This window comes from Sorex araneus, chromosome 3 (genome assembly GCF_027595985.1).
Source record: "Sorex araneus isolate mSorAra2 chromosome 3, mSorAra2.pri, whole genome shotgun sequence".
NCBI lineage: Eukaryota > Metazoa > Chordata > Mammalia > Eulipotyphla > Soricidae > Sorex > Sorex araneus.
Window position 1 is genome coordinate 137,392,358 of NC_073304.1, and position 27,670 is coordinate 137,420,027.

At 45.0% G+C, this 27,670-nt stretch overlaps 1 protein-coding gene across 2 annotated transcripts in view; it reads right to left on the reverse strand.

Annotated features, from left to right (window-relative positions):
* Nucleotides 1–27,670, reverse strand: part of KIF16B (kinesin family member 16B) — a 324,792-nt gene that overhangs the window by 285,697 nt on the left and 11,425 nt on the right. The window lies entirely within an intron of this gene.

Sequence of the window (27,670 nt, forward strand, 5' to 3'; positions counted from 1 at the left end):
CTGTAGCACTGTCGTCCTGTTGCTCATCAATTTGCTCGAGCAGGCACCAGTAATGTCTCCATTGTGAGACTTGTTACTGTTTTTGGTATATCGAATACGACACGGAGAAATCATACCCGTGTCATCCACGTGCAAGGCAAACGCCCTACTGGCTGTGCTATTGCTCTGGTCCATAAAACCACATAACTACAAAAAAATAAGAATTTAAAGATTTAAAACTCAGTATCCCTCCACCCAGAATGAGAACTAGGATGAAAACTGGAGGTCCTAATCAGGAACTGATTCTCCAGGCTCTGTCCCCTCTCCCACCTTTCTCCTACATCCATTCAGAAAATGTAATTTTTTGAACACAAAAGAATAGTCTTCCCTAAAATATCTGACCAACAGGATCCTGTGTCACTGACAAAGGAATACAAAAGAGATAAATATGGTATCTCCTTAGTGCTGGGAGTAGACACAGAATGCTACCTGAACGTTTAATGATGAAATGGATAATGAATAATTTTCAAAAAGCTACCTGTAGAGAAAGAAGCTTTATTTTTATTTGAAATAAACTAAAATACAAAAAGCAACTAAAAGCAAATGAACCTGTTCTACAGCACAGATTGAGAAAGAATTAGAATTTTGACTATATGGAGGAATATGATTGACTACATTATTGAATAAATTTCTTTATAAGAAAAAAAGTATAAGGAAAGTTTTAATCATTTTCGGTAATCACAGGTTTAGTTCTAACATGGCATTATTCTCATATTTCCATTTGTGTATTTTGGGATGATAAATGATTAACGTCTCAGTGCCACTGAGAAGCAAGGTTTTCCATTGCAAGATGCAAACACAAGACTGATAGAGTTAAGTAAAATCTCTACTATCCTGAACTGAACTAAATGGGAAATAACAGCATAATTTTATCTGAAGCTAAAATGGGGCTGAAGGGGGGGAGGAACACAATCTAGTTTTGTCCATGAAAAGGCATAAAATCTCAAAGATCCAATTACAATCTCTGAATACCAGTTACCACTAACATAAGTCAGAGCTCTTTGCAGAAAGACTCAGGGAAGATCACAGAGAAGACCAAGAAGCTATCACATCCACGATAATGTGGGCAACTTTTAAAAATGGTTCTAGGTGATCCCATGTACAGATGCCCCTGTAAGAGCCGCTCCTCCTGACAGTGAGCTACACCTAGTGATTATTTCTATGTTTTGGTGTTTTTTGTTTTTGGTTTTTTGGTTTTTGGTTTTTTTTTTTCTTTTTGCTTTTTGGGTCACACAGGAAATGTACAGGGATTAGTCCTGGCTCTGCCCTCAAAACTCACTCCCGGTGGTGCTCAGGTGTCCATTGGGATGCTGGGAATCGAACCCGGGTTGGCCATGTGCAAAGCAAATACTCTACCCGCTGTGCTATCGCTCCAGCCCTGTGACTTATTTCTAACTGGGATAGCAACAAACCTGGTGTTTTGTAAATAAATGAGAGAATTGGATCATTTTGTGAAACCACATGAATTAACAGTTCAAGAGAGTGATCAGCAGAGGCTGCCAATTCCAGCCACTAGGAGCTACACAACTGAAGGACCAACAGCTTCTACAGTGGCCTCCTCCATCCCATTCCTCCCCAAAGGAGCTGGCACTGGCTGGGAGTGTCACTATGAAAGGCAGGGGAACACATACAAGGGTACCCAAGAGGCAATCAGTAAAATCCAGCCTCCTGGGGCTGGATTGTAGCACGTGATCCCCTCGGGCTAAATCCCTTGCATCCTCTATGGTCTGAGCACTAAGGAACTCCTGAGTGCAGGGCCAGGAGTAACTCCTGAGCATCGCCGTGGTGCCTCCTTAAAGAAAAAAAAAATCCAGAATGCAGTCTCCAGAAGGGAGACAAACAACCCAGTTAATTCAGTAACAACAAACCCCAAGGAACATAAAAATGGGGGAAAAAAACCTAAAGACTAAATGAGACTGTAAAGCTCCAGTAACCAAGTGGCTCTCCATCCAAATAATAGCAGCATTCTAAAACTCAAAAGCTATGCAGAGAAATGTTAACTACAACTAGATATTTGATGAAATTAAGAAATTATTATGTGGGGGTGGAGGTGATGATTTTTTAAAAGTAAGATCCATACTGAAATAATGATACTAGTGAAATGATATAGTGAGTGAGATTTGCTTTAAATAACCTGGAAGTGGGGGAACTCAGGATGAACAGAGACTGAATAAGTATCAGCCTGAAAAACTGAACCCTCAAAGTTGCTGGTAGTAAACCACACTTGAGAACCACAATGAATCCCCATGGCTTACTTCCCTAAGCCAGTTATGAAGAAATGCAGGGCAGGCAAAACTGAGCACTGGCTTAAATGACAAACATGAAATCCCTCCCACGTCACACTGCTTCTACTCCAACCCATCAGGGAAATCCCCCATGGGACTCAGGTACTAGGAAAAACATTCTAGAATGGATTTTTCAGGCCATCAACCAGACTTCACTGCAGCTCCCTAGAAAAGCGCATGACCACACGGCTGTCATCGAGAGGTCAGCGGCCCCAGGACCTAATCCCAGAGTCCGACCCCAGAGGCATCAAGTGAGAAAATATGCCCAACCTCCACTCCATTCCCTGAGGTCGCCATGAGGAGTGAGCCAAGGACAAAGGTCAGGCCTCTGGTCACATGCTGTGAGCATCCTAGGTGAAGTGAAACCCTGCCCACAGCAGGAAGGAGCTAGCAGCTGAGCCTTCCCTGCACTTTCCTGGCAGAGAGGAAGGTATAGTAAATCGGGAAGGTTAGCAACTGTCACAAGTCGGGATCTCCAAGCAGCAGACCACCTGAGGGAGCTGGGAGTGAGGGCTGCTCGTCAAGATGTGCGTCCCTGGGTCCCTGCCTGGGAAAGGAGCGTCAGGGCTGGACAAGGGAAAGGCGGCAATGGAGCTGCCACACACACAAACAAGGAGTGTTACGGCTGAGTCCACGGGGCATTTGGGGGGCTCCAGGGGCCCTCCAGGACCACCCAGCTGGTCGCCAGGTGGCTTCACTCTTACACTGCCCAGTTCTTGAGCTGCCACCGACTGTGGGCTGTCTGGGGAAGGCAGCGGTGGGTCTCCTGGGGGCGGTCACTGATAGCAATGCAGCCAAACGCAACAAGCCCTTCAGCAAAGGAGCCTCTGGCCAACAGGCACAGGGGCCACCCACCAACTCCCCATTCCGTCCCTGATATCTGCGTGCCAGGAGGAACACCATGGGCCAGTATCCCAAGGTTCCAGCAGAGAGCAGTGAGCCAGAACAACTGGGCAAAAGTGGATGCAGATACTTGCTTGGGGGTGATTTTCAGTTCCAGGAAGGACAGCATCACTGTTGGAGTTCCCGTTGATAAAGCTCTGAAACCAACTGGACCGGTTGAACTGCAAGAATGCTCCCAGGACCTGGACTGGGGGTGATGGGGTGAAGCCAGGGAGAATAACATTTCCCGGAGAGATTTATGACTGGCAATTGCTGGTGGCTGGATTTGGACACCTATGGAATCTAGACAAATAACTGACTGGCAAGAGTGACAGAATCTAAATAACTTTATTTCTGCTTATATCAATCTTCTCCGTGTGATCTAACCTTGCATCTCCCACTCACCACCTGTCCTCACCCTGCACGGACTGCATTCCGTTTGCCCCTACATAATCACAGTTGATCCTGAATGAAACTGTCTACTGCACCATTGGCATGTAGTCCAAGTCTAATGACCATCAACCATGACAGCATCGAAATCAGCCCCATGTACCCAGGTTACCAGATACTGCCAGACAAAACTTCCGAACCATCAGAATTGCCTCAGTACAAAAACAAATTTCCCAGAAATGTGCAAAAGCCTTGCTCAAGATGCTGAGTCAGAGGCTGGACAAATCCTTAGCTACAACACTATGTGGGGAGAGCGATGTAGTCACTCAGTTCATAAATATTTTGTCAGAATCTTCCGCATGCCAAGTGATACTCTTTATGTAGAGAAAAAGTAGCAACAGAGTGTGCCTGGAGTCTGCATTTTAGTCAGAGATTAGAAATAAATACAATAAGTATCATTTTAGATGGTGGAAAAAGCTATAAAGACATAAAGTAAAAGTGCTGAAAGATAGAAGTCCGGGCAAAGGTAGGGAGGCAAGCAGTTCTAAAGGTATCTCTAAGGAGGTGACATGATTAGCGTGAAGCTGAGGACAAGTAACTTGGAACACTCCAGGTAAAGAGCAAGTCAAGGGTCCTGGCACTGTAATCAAAGTCAGAGCCAGGCAAAGGGGGGGTGTGTGTGCCGGGGGGGGGGGAGAGACACAAGGGCAACAAGGCAGCATGACTGTCCAGAAGAGAAGAGAAGCAAAGTGCAAGGTCAAGAGAAAAGATAGCGGTGGGTTAGCCGAGGCTCACAGGGCTCACTTCAATGACAAACTTTGGGACTTAAATGCTGTAAGAAGGCAAAGATCTGGGAACACTTAACAGACAAGAGAGAGTGGTGGCAAAATCACATTTACATTGGGGGAGAGGGGGACCTTGGGGCCACAATCAGCTGAGCTCAGATCTGACTCCTGGTTCTGTGCTCAGAGATGGCTCTGGAGGCACTAGCTGGGAGAGGGGAGGACAATACGCTATGTGGTGCTGGGGCTCAAACTAGGGTCAGACACACGTAAGGCAAGACTTGAGCCCTGCAAGATCTCTCTCACGCCACAATCACAATTTTAAATAAACCCCTTAACTGCGACATGTGGATTCCAGAAAGGGCAAGACTGAAACAATGAACTAGGCCCATGCAGGGACTACAACAGGCTACCAAGGAAATGCAGGTCCCCAGGTGACAAGAGAGGAGGAGCCAAAAGACAACGGGGAGAGATCCAGGATTCACACCCCTGCCACAGTATCCTCTGAGGAGCCGCAACCCAAGCCTCAGGTGGGTAAGTATGAGTCCCCAGGAAAGGGGGCCAGAGAATGATTCTATTAACACTCTTCAGAAAGTCAGGTGGTGTCACACATCTGCCTTCCTGCCAGCAGAGAGACAGCGCAGCTCTACAATTCATCTTGGGAAGAAACTGATGCCACTGAATCTTTCCAGTGTCTGGGTGACAACTCTAGGACTTCTCAGAATGGGAGCAGGCAGACGCCCCTTTCTGCCCGAAGGCAGAGCAGCCCACAGCCACACTTGACCCCCTCTGACACAGAAACAGCCCAGCGCCACAACTGAACTTCCTCAAGCCACCAAATCATTAGCGCCCTAGCTCCTGCAGTATGACGACCGCGTGACACCTCCAAATTTCATAGCACTGTCAGCCCAGTAGGATCACAGCAAATCTGCTGGGCTCAATGAGCAAAAACAATAACACAGAAACCACTGTTTTCTAGCACCAACCAATCGAGTAAATCCACAACGACTTCAGTAACACCACTATGAGATTTAATACTTGGCACAAATTGACTTGCAGATCAATAGTCTGATCATTCCATTTGTGTTGTGGCAAACAATATGATGTATATTTGAGTGTGTGTACTAAAGGGGCAGGCTGGGAGGGTGGGTGGGAAATTGGAGGCAGTGGTAGAGGGAAGGTCACATGGGTGGTGGGGTTGGTGTTGGAACATTTAATGCTTGAAACAACTGTCTCACGAATAACATGGGAAATCAGTGTTAAAAGAGTCCTGCTGATGAGTCAGCCTTGGGGTCCGCAGCCCGCAAAGGTGGCTGACGGCTGACGCCCCCCATGCTGCCCGGCTGGAACTCATGAGCGGGGGGCTTACTACGGCAGTGCCCTGATGGTGCTTCCCACGCTGCTCTCACCCCTTCCTTTCAGTGGAGCCCAACTTACAGAGCCCAGATCCAAAATGAAAGTCTAGAATTGACCTACATTTTGGGGGGTCTGGCTGCTACCATTCCATGGGGGCCATCTCCTCTGAACTCGAGAACATCAAAACTATTGGGGAAAACAAAAACACTGATGCGTGGCGAGAAAGAGCAAGTAGCCCAACGGCAGGCATGCTATCACCCACTCTGCAATGGAACAGAAAGAACGTTGGGAAGTATAGGTGTGCTGCTGCTAGAGTTTGTTTTGTTTTTCACAAGCCACTAGTTAATTTGGCAGATGTGAATGACAAAGTCAGAAACGCAGCCTTGCTCTTCCTGCAGACCTAGAGTTGTGCCTCTGACCCCCGGCCCAGCAGAGGCATCACCTGTCTCCTGGGAGTCTCAGCAGAGACTGAAACAAACATGTGCCCATGGCCAATCCCGAATCAGATATGCTTTTCCAAAACACAAGAGCAAAATATTATTAAAAGAGAAGTGGAAGTTTAAAAGAGTGGCATAGGGACTAGCACTGAGAATATGTATTAAGAATTTCTTTCATGTGTCAGTATTCAAACATTAAATACTCAAATATATCCTAGTCTAGTGCTGTATTGCCCTGAGAAACACATCACACACACACACACACACACACACACACACACACACACACGAGCGCACGCACACACGCATTTCTCATCTCTGTGCTCCCACAACCACTACACCCCTCTTTCCAGATTTATTTCTATTTTAGAAAAATGTTCTCAGTGACAGCTTTTGGAGGAGGGAAAATACAATAGCTGGCCTATAAAAAGAAGATTGATTTCTTTTACAACACTGCCAGCTAAATATACCACTTAGGAGAAAGATATTGGCATGCTTCGAAATACTAAACTGCAGGACATTTCCTTCAAAAGTATTCACTGGACATTGCGGTGGAATAAGAAACCATTTGGTCTCTGACAGCTTTTTCACTAAGCACCATATCTAACACCATCCGATGCTTCCAAACCATGCACTTTGGCAAGAGAAGGAAATCACTGGGATGAAGGAAATCGGGTTCACACCTGCCACTGGAGTAGCTCTGTGACGTGGACTCTAGGTTTCCTCACCTATTAAATGGTAGAATAAAACATACCATAGGTGTTGCTACAAAGGAGCATTTCTGCAACAGAGCTATAGTATTTATAGCACTGTAGCACTGTCATCCCACTGTTCATCGATTTGCTCAAGCAGGCACCAGTAATGTCTCTATTGTGAGATTTGTTGTTACTGTTTTTGGCATATTGAATATGCCACAGGGAGCTTGCCAGGCTCTGCCGTGTGGACGGGATATTCTCAGTAGCTTCCTGGGCTACCCGAGAGGGACAGAGGAATCGAACCCAGGTCGGCCACGTGCAAGGCAAACACACTACCAGCTGTGCTGTCGCTCCAGTCCAGAGCTATAGTAATCAAGTCCCTTTATATTTTTTTGTTAAAAGGTGTGGTACTAGACAGTTCTGAGTTTGGGAGATTTGATTTGCTTTTTACTGAGCTTTGTTTGTTTGGGGGGCCACGCTAGGTTTCCTCCTGGACTGAGCTCAGAGATCTCTCCCTGGTGGTGCTAGGGGAATCGCATGTAGTGCAGGGGCTCAAACCTGGGTTGGCTTCATGCAAGGCAGGTGCCTAACCCTCTCTGCCTCTAGATAGAGGTACTATGTCTCTGGAACAAAATCTGTAATACTAAAAAGCAAAGTGGCAAGGCACACAGCCGATGGGTTCACAAATCTAAGATCCATTTACTCAACAGTATTTACTATACCTTCTATACTAAGGTATATACCTCTTTGTGGTACGGGAAATATATACACTAAAAAAAAAAAAAAAAAAAAACCACCTAGCAGAAAGCCCTGCCCTGTGAAAATTTACACCATAGTGCAAAGAATCATTTTAACCAAATGAATTCCAAGTGTTGCTCACACTAGTGAACATAAAGGAATCCAGAGAATACATTTTTCCAAATTTCCTAACCAGAGATCATAAAAATGCAGAAGCTCTATAAAAGCAGTTATTATGTTTTGTTTATGAAATGCTTTATCTTCAGCAACATAATCTAGAGGCAACTTTCCATGAGAAGGAAAATATCAAAAACACCAAAATCCTTTCATATGCTTTGAAACCCAGGCCAGTCATTATCTGCCTCACATCTGCAGACAGGCAAAGCGTGTCCATCCTTCCCACGCCAGGCACTGCAGCCACTCCTCTGCCCTCCCCGGGGGCAAGCTTGCAAGGCTCATTCCTGCAGTCAATTAGAGAGAACAGCAGTGGCCAGAGGCAGAAATAGATCCGTGTTATGATGCCACAAAGACATATAATCAGGGCCTTGCCCTACAAGATGACCCACCCCACCCCAATGTGAAAGCAAAGCCAATCTACAGGCTGCATGAGCAGTTCAGCCCACCCCAGGGTGGGCAGCCACACCCAAGGAAAGTGACTTTTTTTTGGTAATGTTTTGATTGTATTTTATTTTTCAATTTGGGGGCCACACCCAGTGGTGCTCAGGACTCACTCCTGACTCTGTGATCAGGGGTCACTCCTGGAGGGGCTCAGAGAACCATACACTGTGCTGGCAACTGAACTCAGGAGAGTAGGGCAAGTGCCCTACCGGTTACACAACCTCTCCTGCCACGTAAGGTGACTGGGGTTTGCGTCATAAGGGAAACCATGTCAGTCCCCAAAGGGCAGCTATTCATTGCCTAAAGCAGCACCCACACTTTTTGATACTGGGCGAGAAGGGGGAGGCCACCAGAGAGTTCCTTTCCTGAATATTCTCTGAATATCAAAGTGAGTCCTATGGCCGGCCGCCTTCATACCTGAGGCCCCACCCTCCAGGTGATACCCTCTCTACTTTCCATGCCACACTGGTCAAATACAGAGAACGCTGCTCCTCCCGGGGGCTTTCTGAAGAACAAGATAACTCACAGCGCAGAAAAGGAGAAGCCACACCTAAGCCTAGTCACGGCGCTGTCCCCTGGGTAACAGGCAAGAGGCCACGGATCAGAGACACAAAAACCGTATCTGAGCAAACCACCCCGGGGCAAAGCCAGTAACCAAACCCCCAGCATGCACCCTGCACCCCCCGCACCAGAGTCCGCCAGCCGTCCCACCAGGGTTCAGACCTTCCCAATGCCAGGTGTACCCCACAGCAGTTCAATCTGCTCTCTAGGGTGGGGACTCCACCCACTGAGAGATCAGGTCAATTCCTCACCTCCCGGCTTTTCTACTACCCTTGTAAAATGTTTCAGAAGGACAACCAGTGTGTGGCTTAGCAGAGGGAGGGGGAAAAAAAAGAAATAAAACCCCAGGGCTCATAGATGGCTCAGTGACGGAGCACCTGTCGGAAGCATGAGGCCTAGAGTTCAACCTACGTGCCCCAGCCAAGGGCAGTCCCTGAAGCCACAACAGAAGGTGTGCCCTCTGGCATACAGCCGTGAGTGTGCAAGCCCTGCACCAAAAGCTGCGTTCTGGCATGGCCCACAACGGAAGATGAGCTTATGCACAGGTGCCATGCCTTCAGGAGTGAGAGTGTCCCAACATCATGAGAGCACACACAGGCACTCCACGGTGACCCCAGCGGACCCGGCATTCAGAGTACATGACACCATCACAACCAAAGAACATGATCTCCCGGCCCACCACCACACGCACACACACCACAGCTCAAGTGTGCGACTCCCGCCCTGACCGCTCGTGGGGCCAGCCCTGATCATCACTAGCACGAACACAGGCAGCGGGCAAGAAGAGACGCCAAGGGGGCTGAAGCAATAGCACAGCGGGGAGGGCGTTTGCATTGCATGTGGTCGACCCGGGTTCGATTCCCAGCATCTCATATGGTTCCCTGAGCACTGCCAGGAGTAATTCCTGAGTGCAGAGCCAGGAGTGACCCCTTTGCATCGCTGGGTGTGACCCCCCCCCCAAAAAAAAAAAAAGTGACACGAAGACAAGGGTCCGTGCAGACCAGAGGGGAGAAAGAGAAACAAACACAAGCAGGCAACCAAAACCCTTCATGAGGAAAAAGAATGCCTTCATGCCGGCAGTTTGCACTAAATGGGTCAGCACAGTGGGCTCTTGGATCTTATCCATCTGCTCCCAGTGCTCTTTCGTCTACCAAGTCCAAGGGCTATGCATAAAATGAGAAGCCTGGGGCCAAATGCTAGTAGTGCAGGTAGGGTGCTCGCCTCGCACAGCTGACCAGGTTCAATTCCCAACACCACTACGGTCCCCCAAGCCTTGACAGAGAGATCCCTGAGCACTTTTGAGTGTGGCGCCAACGTCAGTAATGAATGAGAAGGACTTGCTGGTTCTGCCTACCTCGTGGGGACGTCTAGATTCATAGTCAGCTGGAGGAACCCAGGAATGACTAAACTCACACAGGTTTAATCACTGTCCTTGATCTTTCCAAAACAGTTCCCTGCAGCCCCCTCCACTGCCCCTGCTGGGAGCCCTGTCTTCTGAGTCCCTCCTTCCTGCTCTTGCCGGCAGCCAACACCAGGCCAGAATCTGTTCAGTGACATTCAAGGTTGCTGTGGTGCAACAGTGGCATGAGCAAAGGACACCCAAGCTAACCCCTAGCACAAGACATGGAGAACGGCAATAATGCAGAGAATGAGAGACAGGGAGAGGCTATGGGAATAAGTTTTCCTTTTAAAAATTAAAAAGGACTTTCTGTGTTGTTAAACAACCAAAGTTCCACAACATCTTCCGTCTAGTGTTTCCCAAAGTGAGCAATTTTGCCTCCAGTGGAGTGCTAGAAGGATCTAAGGGTGGCAGAAGTCTCGGATGCAATGCAAGACAGACGGTGGGGGCACGGAGGAACGGGAGGGATATTATCTAACTTCACTTAAAGATGATGAAACACTGATTTCTTTCTTTAATTGAAAAGGGAGCAGTAGGTCAAACAGCTTGGGGACTTTTTGTGTAAACCAATAAATAATGCAAAGATAACTCTTAAAGATTTCAACATTAATCCTATACCTGAAGTTTTACAGAGGCAACCCAGGACTGATATAATCTATTTAGAACATCATTATTTTGGGGTGTTTTTTTTTTCGGGGGGAGGGTGAGGAGGTCACACCAGCCGTGTTTAGGGGACCATACAGGGTCCTAGGGATCCAACTCAGGTCAGCCTCATGCTAGCCAAGTGCCCTACTCAATATAATATGCTTTTAAAAACATGTTTAGTTAGGTACTGAGATTTATAATATTGTCAATCTTACTTTTCATGCATACATTTTCCAACACCCCCTTCATCACCACAAAACAAACTTCCCTCCACCAGTGTCCCTTAAGCCTCCGCCCAGCCACCCCCATGTAAACTCAGTTCTATATACAAAATCTTCAGCTCAGATAACTCTGGCCATTGTTGAACTGCTTGCTATGGCTATTTTTTTTTTTTATCCTACATATGGGAACAATCTTGTGTATGTGTGTGTGTGTGTGTGTGTGTGTGTGTGTGTGTGTGTGTGTGTAGGTGGTGACACCCAGATACATGTAGATGAATAGAGCTATTCTCCTTAAACTCCATAATATTGCAAATCAATGATTAATTCACTTAAAAAATTAATATTATGGATAATTCTGTGCTAACACATTCTAAAAGTTTAGATGAAATCAGTAAATCCTACAAATGTAAATTTTAGTAAGAGTGAAGAGAATTAAGAAAATTTAAAGGGGAAATTCTGAATAGGCCTATGAAAGTGTGTATTAACCTAAAAAAAGAAATATTGGATTTATATTAGAAAATATATCATACATACTGCTTAAGTGACTGCATTATTAAACACTGATCAGACATTGAACATTCAATATATATGAGATGTTAATTCATTATTGAAAATGTATAAAATCCCTTAGCAAGCGAGGAATATGTTTATTCTTTCTTATTCTAGTAGAGGGTAGCCCCAGAGCCCTGAGGGAGTGCCATACTCAGTACTACATGCGGGGAAGTTTGTCCTGTCCTTTAAAGAAGTTCCTTTAATAGTTCCTGTAAAACTGCTAAAACTCATCTTTTACCCTATATCACTTGGTCTGAGTAGCAGCATATCTCCAGCCTGAGCAGTAAATGGCCCAGTATCTCCAGCAGGGACCCCCAGCCTCCTGAGCACTGCTAGGCCCCTAAAAAGGGGGAAGAAACCTCAGCTTTTGCATAAAGAACTGGGTTTCAGGCTTATCCCAAAATAAGGGAAAGGCATGGGATTCCAGTATCCATATTCCACATGACAGCAGGAATGGGAGCTGGGGGGCTGGAGGGTACCCCCAATAGTTTTCTGCAGTCCAGACAGGAGAGTTAATTTGGTTTTTGTTTTGGGCTCCACCAAACAATCAGAGCTTACTTCTGGCTCTGCACCCAGGGATCACTGCTGATGGAGGTGGATGCCAGGGGTAGAATCGGGTCATCCAGGCTCAAGGAAAGCACCCTGCCCACTGTTCTCTCTCTCTATCCCCCAGACACGAGAGCTGAGGCCTGCCATATGAAGCAGAGTCTTCGAGAAGGGATTATGCTTCTAAGAGCAGGACATTAAATGTCTAAGTGGGAGCAAATTTAAAGACTGTGACTGTGGTTTCTCAAAGTTTACATATGTCCTGTTGGACTTTATGATCGTCTCCCACCCATGGTGCCTCTAAAGGAGACAGAGCCATGAAAATGCTGGCCAAGGTGATGAAAGTAATCAAGCTGACTTTTAATAAAATATGCTTTAACTCAGCTAGGATCAAATAAGGTTTGATTTGTTCAAATTCCCTAATTTCAATTTATTAAAGAAACCACCAGTGAGGGAGCTTCTCTTTCATTTCCTTTCATCTCTTCAGAGCGGTCTCCACCTCCCTCATTTTCATTCCACTGACTCCTTGACAGAATTTCCACCTCCTGATGTGTGCACAACTTGTAAAGAAAAGCTGCCATTACCCAGAGCTATAATGCAGGAGCAGTATTAGCAGGCTCTTAACACTCAAGAATTCATCTCCCCAAACCCTTGAAATGGAATACACAACCACAATTTACAGGCAGAAATAAAAGAAATAACCTTGTCATCAAGCCAGCAGGGCCTGAGGTAAGAAAGCCCTCTGACATCACCCTGTCTTTTGCAATAAAAGAGAAAGAGAATGAAAACACGGACAGTCTCATTTCTGCAGCTCAGCTGACCGTCTATGCGGAGAAAAGCAAAGTGCTCCTAAGACGAGGGCCAAGGAAGTCTTGGGTTGCAGCTGGCTCGGTGCATACCCCTCTATCTGAGAATTCACTTCAAAGGCCATGTGGGGCGAGGGCCAAGCACACAATGCAGGGGGCACTGGGTTCCAGGCAGGCCAAGAGGCCCCGTCAGGAGATAACACTATGACATCAAACCGCAGCTCTCCTTCTGTTCCCCTGCAGCCCGCTACTCTCAAGTGTCTCTCTGTTTACTCTTTTGTGATTAATCACGCTGCTCGATTCAGCCCGGAGGCTCCTGCACACTGCCACTTCTTCTGTGGTCCCTTCATTATTTCAGGGCTCTGCTCTATTTGCATTTTCAAAGTTTGACAGACCCAGGTCAACCCTTGAAGAAGGAAGCGCCTGGGCAGGAGGGTGAAGGAAAGGTCCTTTGGCTTCTACAAGGGGAGGGATTGGAGACCAGCGGTGAAAATAAACAAGTCAAGCAAAACCACAGCACAGTAAAGCTGCAGAGACAGAACAGGGCTGGGAACATTCTGACAAACGCAGTATTAGCCTGCAGCATGAAGAAAGGCTTACACTTCTTCCAGTGAGACCTCTGGCCCTCCCCTTGCTGTTCCCTCCACCAGCAACGCTTCTCTTCCCTGACCATGCCCACTTCACATCTACCTGAAAAGTCTCTCCGTCCAGCTACCTTCCCTGGTACCAGAAGTCTATTAGGCACTGACTCTGCATATAAAGCCTGTGGCACTGGCTTCCACGTGGCACAGAATTTGCCCCTTGTCTCACTTGTCATCATTATATGCCCAGCATGCAGACAGACCATAAGCTTAAAGGTTGTGGGGACTTCATGTGGTCAGACTATTTTCATAATGATACTGAGACAACATTTCTTTACTCTCAGCTCATGATGGAATTTTGCAGAGAATACAAAATGTATAATGAGGAAGCAATCTTATGATGTTTGTATTCCTATGTTTTTTAAGATCTACTTTAATTTCTAAGACAATAAAATCAGAGTGACATAATCTATAAAAATAAAAGACCTTGGAGGAATCAATACTTTTTTTAAAGAATATTAGGGATCCTTGGCCAAAAGGCACATAAAAAATGCTGTACATTGCTAATCACCAGGGAGATGCAAATCAAAACAACAATGAAATATCATCTCACGCCACAGAGATTGGCACACATCCAAAAGAACAAGAACAACCAGTGCTGGTACAGATGCGGAGAGAAAGGGACTCTCACTCATTGTTGGTGGGAATGCCGACTGCTCCAGCCTTTTTTGGAAAACAATACGGACATTCCTCAAATAAATAGAAATTGAGCTTCCATACAACCCAGCAATAACACTTCTGGGAATATACTCTGAGGGCCCAAAAACACAGCTGAAATGCCATCTGCACTTCTATATTCATTGCAACACTATTCACAACAGCCAGAATCTATAAACAACCTGAGTGCCCAAGAACAGACAGCTGGACAAAGAAACTATGATACATCTACACTATGGAATACTACACAGCCACAAAATGCTGGTACATCTACACAATGGAATACTACACAGCCACAAAAACAAAAATGAAGTCATGAAGTTTTCTTATAAATGGATGGACATGAAGGTTATTATGATGAGTGAAATGAGTCAAAAAGAGAGGGACAGTCATAGAAGAGTGCACTCATTTGTGGAATATAAAAATATATAGTATGAGACTAATGCCCAAGGTCGGTAGAAACAAGGGCCTCAGTGTGTGGGAGATGGGGGGTTGGACAGGAGGAGGGAAGTTAAGATAGATGTGACAATGATAGCTGGAAGTGATCACTCTGGACAAAAGCCAAGGGCTGAAAATAGGTAAAGGGAGATAGACGATAATCCTTCAGTATCTGTACTGCAAAGCATAATGCCCGGGGGGGGGGGGGGGGAGAAAGAGAGAGAGAGAGAGAGCCTGCAGGGGTGGGGAGGGGTGGAGAGAAACTGGTGAACCAATGTATGCTGGAATGCTGTATGACTGAAATCCAATCATTACAACTTTGTAACTGTGTATCTCATGGTGATTCAATAAACAAATAATAAAATTAGATTTTAAATTAGAAAAATATTAAAGATCCCAAAAACAAAGTTTTTGAGAGCTGATGATCCTATCACATACCCAGAAAATTTTAAATACTTTCTGAATCTATCAACAGTGACAAATAACCTCATTCTATCAATACCCAAACCCAGACCCAGGCTTTGGTCTGTGACAGAGGAGGCAGCCAGAGGTGCCCAGGAACCAGTTCAACTACAATACCTAGTTCAGGCCCCTCTTTGTCAAGTCAGGTCTGATGACCTCCCCAAAGCATCTGGCATCTGTCAATCTCACTCTATAGCCTTCTGATATTTAAAAGAAAAAATGCAGCATGCCACAACATTGGTAAAGTGGTTCCTGTTACCTGCAGCATTAACTTACGGTTAAATTATTTTTCAAACAATGGAAAATAGACAGTAACATAGCCAAATTGTACAACTGGTCACCCAAACACACTCATATTCTACGTTTCCCACCCCTCCAGCCCCTATTCTAAGCACCTATCAAGTTTCAGCCATGTGATCATGCTCTTCGGGTCCTTTCTCGTGTTCTATGGTTAAGGAACTCTGCCCCATTTTTGCTTAATATACCACTGTCCACCTCTCGACGTGGCCAATTCATCCTGCAGAGCCCAGTCTGTCATCACATCCTGCAGGACAAAGATTTTCAACCTTTTTAAGTCTGCAAATCAATCCTGATCTATGAAATCAGCAATTGAAAACCAACGCCCAAGGCTGCTATCCTAACGGTCAAAAGGCGCCCCCTCAACAGTTCCCCACCAAGCTTCGAGCCCTGAATACACTGTAACTGCCCAGAGAATATAAGAGGCTCTCTGTTGCTCCCACTACTTCCTGAGCTATTACAAAGTAGAGACCGCGTCCTGGGTTCATCTCTCACCAGAGAAAGCTCAATAAAAATTCACTGGCTGGGCCAGAGATAGGGCTCAAATGGTGTGTGGTTTGTGTGAAGGTAAAGGCACCCCAGGTTCAATCTCTGTTACCTCACAGTCCCCTGAGTACCACTGGGATGGACCCATGATCACTTTCAGGTGTCGGCCTACCCCACCTCATGCCCCCCCTCAAAAAATAAACCTCAATTAGTTCCAGGTGGATACAAAAGGTCACCAAGAAAACATCTCCACATCACCAATCTACTCCAATCTTAGCACTAAAGTTCTGTCATAATACTTTGCTGTAGATCTGAGTTCCACTTAATTTTCTTTCTCCAAGTATCATGCTATGTGAAATGAGTCAGAAAGAGAGGGACAGATATAGAAGGACTGCACTCATCTGTGGAATATAAAATAACATACACAAGACCGACACCCAAGGACAGTAGATAAAAGGGTCAAGAAGATTGCTCCATAGTTGGAAGCCTGCCTCAAGAGCAGGCGGGGAGAGAACAGCAGGAATAGAGAAGGGATCACTAAGAAAATGATGGCTGGAGGAACCAGTTGGGATGGGAGATGCGTGCCAAAAGTAGATAATGGACCAAACATGATAACCACTCAGTGTCTGTGTTGCAAGCCATAATGCCCAAAAGTAGAGAGAGAGTATGGGGAATATTGTCTGCCATAGAGGTAGGGGGAGGGTGGGAAAAAGGGGGTATACCCGGGATATTGGTGGTAGGGAATGTGCACTGGTGGAGGGATGGGTGTTTGATCATTGTTGTAACTCAGACATGAAAACTTGTAAATATATCTCACGGTGAATCAATAAAATTTTTTGAAATATTTCTTTCTCTAAACAGCCACTGTAAGTTATTATGTTATACTAGTAGTTTTCAATTTTTCTACACCTACAAACTGACCTACACAGCAGATAATCACTGATCTACACAGCAGAACCCAAGATTTGATGACTAGTGGATTCTGTACAACTCATTACTAAGTTATATAAAAGTCAATTCTAGGGGCTGGAGCGATAGCACAGTGGGTAGGGCATTTGCCTTGCATGTGGCTGACCTGGGTTCAATTCCCAGCATCCCATATGGTCCCCTGAGCACTGCCAGGAGTAATTCCTGAGTGCAGAGCCAGTAACCCCTGTGCATCACCGAGTGTGACCCAAAAAGCAAAAAAAAAAAAAAAAATCTATTCTATAATCACAATATTCATAAAACCCTAACAGATACAAGAGAAATTTATGAAAGTGAGCATTGATTGGACTACTCTGGATGAGAACCTATGGTCATTAGTTCCTTAAGCCATCAAAATAATCTAACAAATAAGGTCCTACTATTCCCACTGTACATCTGAAGAAAGAAGAGACCAAAAGAAGAGACTAAAGTATCCTTTCAAGGATCCAGGGACCTTTAACAGACGAAGTCCAAGGTTCAATCTCCAATATGAAAAAAATCAATCAAAATATCTTTCATAAATCCAGGTAAGGAATCTGTTGCAGTACCAGGAATTGATCCTAGAATTGTGATGCTGCACTTCGGCATCCATGCCTCTACTGTACCTTTCCTGTACCGAACACTACAAAAGTTTGAAATTACAGGAAACTGAAATCTCTCCCTCACTAATTTAATCGTCACAGCCCAAGTCATTCCAAGAAAAGCTCAGACAAATTAAAAAGCAATTTCTCATACGCAGAAAGCACTCAATGTAGAAAGGACTCAATGTCTGATAAATGAGAGAATGCATAAGAAATGGCAAATAACTACAAATATGTTCCAAAGGCTAAGAAAGATGATACATAAAATAAATCAAATTTATTCAGTGCTGATTAGCAATCGCTGCCTCTCAAAAGCCAAGGCTAAATCACGGAGAAGAAAAACAGCAAAGGCAGAAGCAACCACTAAATCTTGACTCTCCAAAATCAAAAAGAGATGAATTCCAACCAAAATTAAATTATAGACAAGTCAGTTCTAGAAAACTTTATGAACCAGGAAGAGGAATAAATCCCTTCCACTTGTCTTCAGTTCACCTATTAGTCATCAAAACAGGACAAAAACCTGAAAACTTCTGTTGAAAGGGTAGGCTAAGCAAGCACGATAAGCTTCCCTGGGAAAAAACTCCCTGTAGGGGGCGCAATCTTCTACTCACCACTCTACTAATGAAGTTCCACTGCCTCATCACACGTGAAACACCAGCTCCCGCTGCCCACCGCGCCTCCAGTGGCTCTCCACTGTCAACGCAGCAAACCACTGCCAGTAAAGGCTGCTGATCTCAGGGCTAGAAGGGTCATATAGCTCACCTAAGTGCAATTGTTTATCCTGGTTAACCTGGTGATCAGCTAGCAAAATAGTAAAATAAAATACCAATTTTTTTTTTTAAAAAACCTGCATATCCTTGTGGTTTAACACCTGCTTCCGCCACAGAACGGTTTGCTGCCTTCTCCTGCGGCAACTATAGCCAAGTGTTCTGCTATGACATTACTTCACTTGCTAACCTGAGCTTCCCGAGAGCAAGGGGCCATGCCCGTTGGTGTCCACAGTGTCCAACACTAGCCCTGGAACAATCGGTGCTTGCAGAGTGAACTGTCTGTCACATGAATGCTGATTCTATACATCCATGTCTCTTGTTTATCTGTTTTCATTCTTGCTCCCCTTAGAACCTATTTTCCACCAAGGTTCCAAGTGGTCTTTTGATAATGGCAGGCCAGTTTGCTCCTCTTCTCCCAAAATCCCAATGATCCTGAGCACTGTCAGACTGAGCCCTAGGACTTCACTGTGGTAAACTGGGTCCTACAGGGTCCATACTTTTCCTTGCTCCCAGGCCCCACTGAAACCCCCAGATCCAATGCTCATTCCAGGCATGTTCCTGTAACAGCTTTATAATTGCTCCCACCTAGAAAAGTCTTTCCAGAGTGGCCCACAGTCCATTACCTTCTTCCACATGCCAAGCCATTTGCTGAGCAATGCTAGGGCCTTAGGTGCCACAGTTCCTTCACTCTGCCTTATTTGTTCTGTAGAACTTTCAACCCCCTGCCATCAATTACTTACTCAATACACCTATAGTATACAGCACGAGCTATATGATATGGTAGCTACTTGTCTGTATGTGGCAACTAACCACTTGAAATGTCACCAGCCCAAAATGAGTTGTGCTTTAAGTGAAAAACATACACACCAAGTTTCAATTACTGAAAAATAAAGGTAAAATGTTTCCTTAATACTCAATCTACTAATTGCACACGGATGTAACATTTTTAACATACTGAGTCAAAAATCTTAGAAGTCAATAATTTCATCTATTTTTATATTTTTAATGTGACTACCAGAAAATTTTAAATTACATGTCACTCACACTCTAATTCCATTAGACTCTAGTACACTAGAATATAGCAAGTTCCTTGAGAGCAGCCACTTTACCCATCTGTTCACAAATGAATTTCTAAACTTTGAACAGAACCCTACAGAGAAACTCAAAATATTTCAATGGTCCAACAGCCGTCTCTTCACCAGTGTAATTTGTCACCAACCAATGTCCTCAAGTTCCCTCCCATCCCTCTCCCCCTCCCCCAAATGGCAGGCACTTTTCTCTCTCTTCTATCTCCTCCTCTCTCCCTCTCACACTCCCCCCTCCCGGCTTTCCTTTTGGGCATTATGGTTTGCAATAGATACTGAAAGGTTATCAGGTATACCCCTTTACCTACTCTCAACATTCAGTTCCTGTCCAAAGTGATCATTTCCAATTATTATTGCCATACTGGCCCCTTATATGGAACTTCATATGACTGAAACTCAAACATGAACAACTTTGTAACTGTATTTCTCACTTGACTGAATTAGTGTTTTTCTTTAATTTTGATACTAAAGTACCTTTTCCCTGCTATGATTTTTCCCATTCTTTCAATGTCCAAATTGCCAAGCATATGCTGATCCCAGAAACTCTTGGAAGTTGTCCTGTTTGACCCTTGTTTTCCCCCATACCGAGCACAATACTCCAGGGACGCATGACATTCAGTCCTCAAGCCAAGCAATTTCAATCATTCAGCCATTGACCATGCTTCTATGGTATACTGAATGGCTTTAGGGATCATCTACTTTATTTATCATTATCATCTGCCATACAGAAATGGAGGTAGGTGACAGACTCATATTTTAGAGGAAGGAACTGAGGCCCACAGAATCAAAAGAACGCACTCAAATTCATGCCATGACCATGTGACAGAGCCAGAATGCAAATCTATGTCTTCCAGCCATCACTTGGCACCCAATATAGTACACCAGCCAAGGCAGCCTCTTAATAGCCACCCCCACAGACCCGTGTTTGGCTTGCACAGTAATCTGTCTGCTTGTTGTAGCTAGAATCCCTGCCAACCTTTGGTATTTGGGGAAGCTTAACAGCACAGGTTTACATTTTCTATAAAATACCTGAACATTTGGTATGTGCAAGCACAAGAAAAATATTACATCCAAAGACAAGGCAGAAATGTCCTTGTGGAGAGATTTAGACAATAAACCTTAAGGAAACTACATAGTAGGCCAAATAATGATAAGCATTGTGAAAAGCAAAAATGGAATGGGGACAGAAAATGCAACAGGTGGGGGAAGTGACTATCCACGATGTGACTAAAAATAGACAACTGAGCAAAAATCCTAAAGAAGTAAGGAAGACATGGATATCCGGGTTTTCACACCTGCAGGAGATGGAATATGAGTGCAGAGGTTCTGAATGGCATCACTAGTAGGAATGGCAAAAGCCATTGCTTTGAATACAGGCACCATAGGAATAGCTAACTTCTTTCCCCTTTCTTGTACAAACTGACACTATAAAACGCTTTTACCATCAGTAGGTACAGTCACCTAACCCTTTCTAATGTCCTGCAGTTAACCATGGAAGTTGTACACCGCCAATGTGTCTCTTCCACCCCAAGGCCACCTAGAAGCGAAAGAACCTTCCCCATGTTCTATCTCCTTCCTATTGGCTAGGAGAGGAGGTTCCGGGAGTTCAAAGGCAGACAACGGGGAACAACCATGACCTGCTTATGACAGGAAAAAAAAATATTTTGTTAACTTTGGGGCTAAGCCAGTAAAATGTGGGGGCAGATTTGGTACAGAAGCTAACACCCCACTGATCACTCTGACTCTGAAGCTGGAATCTGCTGCTCTTACCCTCTCCTCTGCGCTAGGGTTCCTACATTGTTGCAGGCTCTCCTGGCAGTCCACTTGTGCTGCCTGTACTAGAGATCAGCACTCTGTCCTTTATACAACAGGGGACAAGCATCTGCTCTGAAAACCAGCCCCTAGAGTCAAGGCAAAAGACAACATTGCTCAACTGTCTACACCCGCACAGCAGCACCTGTCTGTGGACTGGCGGTCCAAAACCACTTCTATAGACAATCCTTGCCTAAGACAATCCTTGAAAAACCACTAACTTCTGCCTTCCTCCCACCTACTCTAACCCCATCAGGGATTCAAGATTTTCCATGCAAACGAACATTTTCTTTTTCCTTGATGTTGGGGATGACACCCAGCAGTGTTCAAGGCTTACTCCTGGTTCTGTGCTCAGGAATCATTCCTGGTGGGGTATGAGGATTTGGGATGAGGTGTTGGGAATTGAATACAGGTTGGCCTTGTACAAGGCAAGTGCCTTATCCTCTCTATACTCCCTCTCCAACCCCCAAGATAAAGTACCTATCTACAGTCCAATAAAGGACACCAGAAGACATAATTCAACCTTCAAAGTGGAGGGAATGATCAGAGAAGCAATGTACCTGTTCTTACCCTTAAAGGGTAAAGCTGGTCTGAATAGCCAGAAAAGCTTAAGAATGAGACATTTTATATGATGACTAAATGTACTGTGTGGTCATTTATTTCAGTGGGAGGCATCCTAGGCAGGGCCGAGAGTGTCCGGAAGCCAGTCCCAGCCAGCTTAGCCAAGCGAGACAGTTCAACAGCTGGGCCCTCGAATGTACTGCAGGCCTCTCGGCTATACTGGCTGGTGTGGAGGGTCACTAGGTATTGAGATGGAACAAGGGGTAGGCACATACTCAAGTCTATGCCCCGACCCTAATGTGTGACCATTTCCTACAACTGAGGCCAGACAGACAAGACATGATTGATGTGATCTGAGAAATCTGAATGTGTCAGATCAGCTAATAATTCATAATCAGGGGCTAAAGACAAAGCATAGAGGTTAAAGTGTTCAGCTTGTCTGTGACTAATCGATCCCCTATCGGACCACATATGGTCCCCCCAAGCCACACAAAGACTGATACCTGAGCAGAGCCAAGAGCAAGCCCTGAGCACAGCTGGGTATTGCCAAAAATTTAGCAAAAAAATACAAAAATATCAGCACCATTATTACTTTCCTGGCTTTTAATTATTCCAAAGTAATATAGATATACTATAGATAATATAAATTATATACCATATATATGCATCTATAATATGTATGTTATACATTCATATGCGTACATTATATTATAAAAATGGATTACATAAATAATATTATATAAATATTAATACTATATATACTATATAGACATAATATAGAGAATAACATCGGGGAAAGTCACTAGAGGACACACATGAAAACAGTGCACTGTTTTCCTAACTTTTCATAACTATATGAAAATAAACCTTGTTTTTCTTAAGGTAGTTTAACTAATCCCCCTAAATTGGGTTTTATCTGAGCACCAACCCAGGATTAGTGGCATTTTTCTCAGGATTGCCCTTCTAGCTAACAAAGCCAAAGTTGTAGGCACGTAAAAACTAACTTTAGGAAAACAAAAACAACAAAATCTATTTCTAAAAGGTTTGCTGTTGAACTTTTCTTTCACTTTTTGAGCTGGTCTCCATGGCCTTGGTTCAGTTTTTTCCTTGAAAACTCTCTGAGGAAACTGGAGTTCCACTCAGAGGGAGCTCACGAAATGATTCACCTTAGCCCCAAGCAGAATTCCCAGGCAGCATCACGGAGATAGCTTTAACCCTTTTAATAAAACTCTGAAAATAAGAACCAGCAGGGGCATCGGGCGATAGTCTGTGAGGCCACAGGTCTCAAGAAAGCGAGCTCAGGAGAGAAGGCATCCCAGACTCTCACAAGTTGAAAGTTCTCATCCCAACCTTTATTTGTCTTAGGGCGAGGGCCCGACTCCTACCCAACTCCTACCCCAAAAGAGGACCAACTGTTACTCTAATGCTGTTCTAATTACAACATACTCTCATGTATCAAAAGCAGATTTTACAGCTTCTGCTCAGGAAACAAAGTTGCATGCTGAGAAGGTGGCTGAGGAGAGACTGGGCATATGCCCTATAGGGGCCAGGCCTTGCTCCAACCCTTGCACTGCAAATAATATCAATGACAGTGATTCATTTAAAGTCAACAAACTGAACTGGTGTGGGTATTTCTGTTTGTCTGTTTATGTTTGGGGGTGCCCCAGTAGTGCTCAGGGCTTACTCCAGGCTCTACTCTTGAGGCTCCCTTCTGGTCTGTCGCAGGCAATCTGAGAGCCTTACCCACCTACCATATTATCTCACCCTAAACTGGTACTTGCCAAACTACAGATTATAAAGCAGATTTAACAGGCAAAACCATCTTTTCACAAAAGAGAGTAGAAACTATGAAATAGCCTGATAAATGTTCTATTGTGGTTCACATTTTTAAGTCCACAGCCCTATGCAGTAATCACCAGTAGCCCCATTTATGCAATTTTCACCCGTGGCTCCTTGGAACGTTTGAAGGGGCTACAGAGAAGTATAGACGACCAAGGGCTTCACACACACAAGGCAAGTGCTCTACCACTGACAGTCTCAGTCCCAAACTGACATTCCTACCCTGGTTCTTCCTCAGCCTACTCCCTCCTCTCCCCCACCAACACAAACATACTGGTATTCCCTTTCCCTCCTTCACAGGAATAAGGAGACATCCTTCAGATGCTGGGCTGCAGAGTCCTAACAATCACTCACAAACTGAAAGACGAAAGGGGTGGGGGGAGTTGAGGTGGTTATTAACCCAACAAATCTTCTCTGAGTATCCACCAAAGTGATGCAGAGTTCTGAGCTGGAGAAACAGCCGTGAACAAGACCAACAAGAATACTGGCTCCTGGGGAATTCACACGCAAGGACAGAATAAGTCAAACAAACAAAACCAATTCATGTGTATGCTTGGATGCACATAAATTCAGACAATGGCAAATGCCAGGTACCAGAAAAACCTGATAAAGACTGAAGGAGTCATATTTGAGCCAAGATCTAATCCTCTGGTCCCCAGTTTTCTCATCTACAAAAAGGAACAATTTTCACTCGGACAGATTTTGTTAAGAATGAACTTAGGGCACATATGCTGCCTGAGCCCATGTGCTGCTTGCGCCCACGTGGCCGAGCACATGTGGTACCTGAGCACATGTGTCACCGCAACTCCCCTCTTGAGATGTGTACTTGCATGCTTTCATGCCTAATGTTGGGATGTGTGTAAGGGCTTTCTCTCTGCCCTTGGAGGAGCCCAGGTTCTCTCTTGAGCACATTATTATCCACTCTCTCTCTCTCTTCTTCCCTTCAAAACCTCCAAATAAAAACTGTAATTTAAAAAAAAAAAAAAAAGGAATGAACTTAGGGACAGAGAGATAGTTTCAAGGCTAAGGTGCTTGCCTTGTACCCAACTGACCCTTGCTGGATCCCCCACACTACATGCTCTTCCCTCAGAACTACCCGGAATGATATCTGAGCACAAAGCAGGGTAAGCAGCCCCCGTGCACACCACTGCCAGTGGTCCAAACTCCCCTTCCCCTCCAAAAAGAGAGTGAAATTCAATAATCAGTTTCTAGAATGTGAATGTTAATGGCTAGAAATAGAAATCACTGGCAAAAATTACTATTACAAATTACAAAAATTACTATCCACACCTTTAGAGTGAAAAGAAAGCACTAACTCTCTTACTTCAACTGTAAATTCTTTAGATGCTGCTAAAATTTCTTTGAAGACTCTATAAGGAAACTGCGACTTACAGAGACAGCCCTTCGCCTGGACTGGGAGCAATAAAGAATGTCCCTGGGAGTGGACACAGGAAGAACTCCAAGTGCTGAGGTCAGAGGGACTGTGGACGGTAAGCTCTGTCCTGGATGTGACCGAGTGGGCTGCATCCAGGAACAATGACTGCTTCCTGCGAGGGTCACGCCCCTGACTGGCTCCCAGCTGGACTGAACAAAAGGCTGCAAAGTGAAGCCACAGCCCTCGTCCTCAGACAACATGGCATTTTCCTCAGGCCCTCGGTGCAACTGACATATGTTCTGTCTCGAAACCAGCTTTGACCAGAGTGCAACCGGGTTCCAAACTGATTTCCTAATAGGCCATTCAGAAAGGATTTAGAAACCCAACCATGCTGCGAATATGTGTAAAATAAAGCCAACTTCTGGCCTGTGAGTGGAGTCTCCAGAACAGTTGGCTTTTTTTTTCACCTTTTTAATTGAATCACTGTGAGATACAAAGTTACAAGTTGTTTATGATTGAGTTTCAGTTGTACAATTTTGAGCACCCCTCCCTTCATCAGTGCCCACTTCTCTGCACCAAGTCCCCAGTCTCTCTCCCCAGCCAGCCTCTATGACAGACATTTTCTTTTTCTTTATTCTTTTTTTAGGCACTGTGGTTTTCAACATTGGTAAAGGGTTTCATGCATATCACTTGCCTCCTTTCAGCACCCAGTTCTTGTCCAGACTGACCACTTCCCACTATCATTGTCACTGTGGTCCCTTCTCTAACCTTAACTGCCTGACAATTAGGGCAAGCTTTCTACTAAGGACCAGTCCTCCTGGCCTTCATTCGTAGTATCTCTGTGTATGATTCTCCTACTATGTTTCTTTATGCCTTGCAAATGAGTGTGGTCATTCTGTGTGTCCCTCTCCCTCTGACTCATTCCATTCAGGATGACACTCTCCATGTCCATGCAGGTATCAGTATCAGTAAATGTTATCCTAGATTTTTGTGGAATGTCCACATTGTGTTCTAAAAAGCTGGGCCAGTCAACATTGCCATCAGCCATGAATGAGGATTCCTTTTCCCACATCCACTCCAACCCTGGCTGTTTTTGTTCTTTGTGATGAGTGCCGGTCTCTCTGGTGTGAGATGGTGAACTGGCTATTCTAAACAGACAAGAATGCAAATCTTTCTCCCCTACTCCCAACAAATAAACCCAAGTTTAATACCAAAATTATGGTCACTAAATACCCTATTCCACAGAAGAGCACTCCCTTCCCCCACAACCTACCAGTATTCTTGCCTTATAGGGCTGTGTGCACATTAGGATTTGGTTTAATTTGGGGTCTGGAAATTGCATCGGTCACTTGCTTCAAGTTTCCAGCTACCCACCTCCCCACATGTTTCTCCCACAAAGAAACCATGCCTCTTCCTAGACAGCCCTCCTTCCCCCGCACCGCACCTCCCTTCTCCTCCCTCCTCCCAACTGTCTTCTTTCCGTCTTCTGGAAAACAAGAGGAAACCAGTATGCTTCTGTGCTCACTGGCTTGGCCAAGCCATCGGCTTCATCCGAGGAATAAGGGAAGCTGGCAAGATTTTACGACAGAAACCAAGGGACACTCATGAACAGGAACTCATTCTCCCCTTCCATGAATGCCACCATTAACTGAAAGGACCAACCAAGGAGCCACACCTCTGCCCTCCCCTCCCAGCTTGCAGCACCCAAGGCACCCACACACAACCCTCAACTGAAACAGGTCCTGCTGGAACCAGGAGACAACGCCAGCCTGGCCAGCCGGCTCCAGTCTTGAGGCAGGGAACCCCACAGCTGCAGGCACACTCTCTGCCCTACTTAGTCTGACAGTGCACTGGTCTCCTTTTCTCCCTTCCTCTCTACACAGTTGCTGCCTCTCCTCCGCCTTTAGAACTGTTGGCTGACGAGTGATTCTAAAAAGCAAGCAGCAGCTACCAGGCACTGAAGGGCTGTAGCACTGCAGCACTGTCATCCCATTGTCCATCCATTTGCTCGAGCGGGCACCAGTAACATCTCCATTGTGAGACTTGTTGTTACTGTTTTTGGCATATGGAATATGCCACGAGTAGCCTGCCAGGCTCTGCCATGCAGGTGGGATACTCTCAGTAGCTTGCCAGGCTCTCCGAGAGGGACAGAGGAATCAAACCCAGGCCAGCCATGTGCAAGGTAAATGCCCTACCAGCTGTGCTATTGCTCCAGCTACTACCCTGAAAATGTACTGGATATTCTCCCCATACCCTCCCATCAACTCTCCTCGAAAACTGCAGTAGTATCATTTGCAGCTGCAATTCTCAACTACCATGGCTTAGGGAGCATTTGCCATGCTTCAAAACTACTGAGAGCCCAAAAAAGTTTTATTAACAGTGTCAAAATCTTGATTCACAGTTATGCTATTTAGAAAGTAAAACTGAGAAGTTTTTGAAACACAAAATACACAACACACAAGAGTCAACATATCATGAGCACTTCTGAAAAACTTTGACAATGCCCTTCCAAGAAATGAGAATTAAAAAGACCAACATCTGCAAACAACTCAAGTGTTCAAGCACAGATGACTAGATAAAGAAACCAGGGTACATACGCACAGTAGAATACTACTCGCCTATAAGAAAAGATGAAATCAAGCAACTGGTCACTACATGAATGGATCTGAGAATATCAGGCAGAGTGAAGTCAGCCAGAATGAGAGAGACAGACACAATTATTTCTGCCACACCTGGAATACAAAGAGA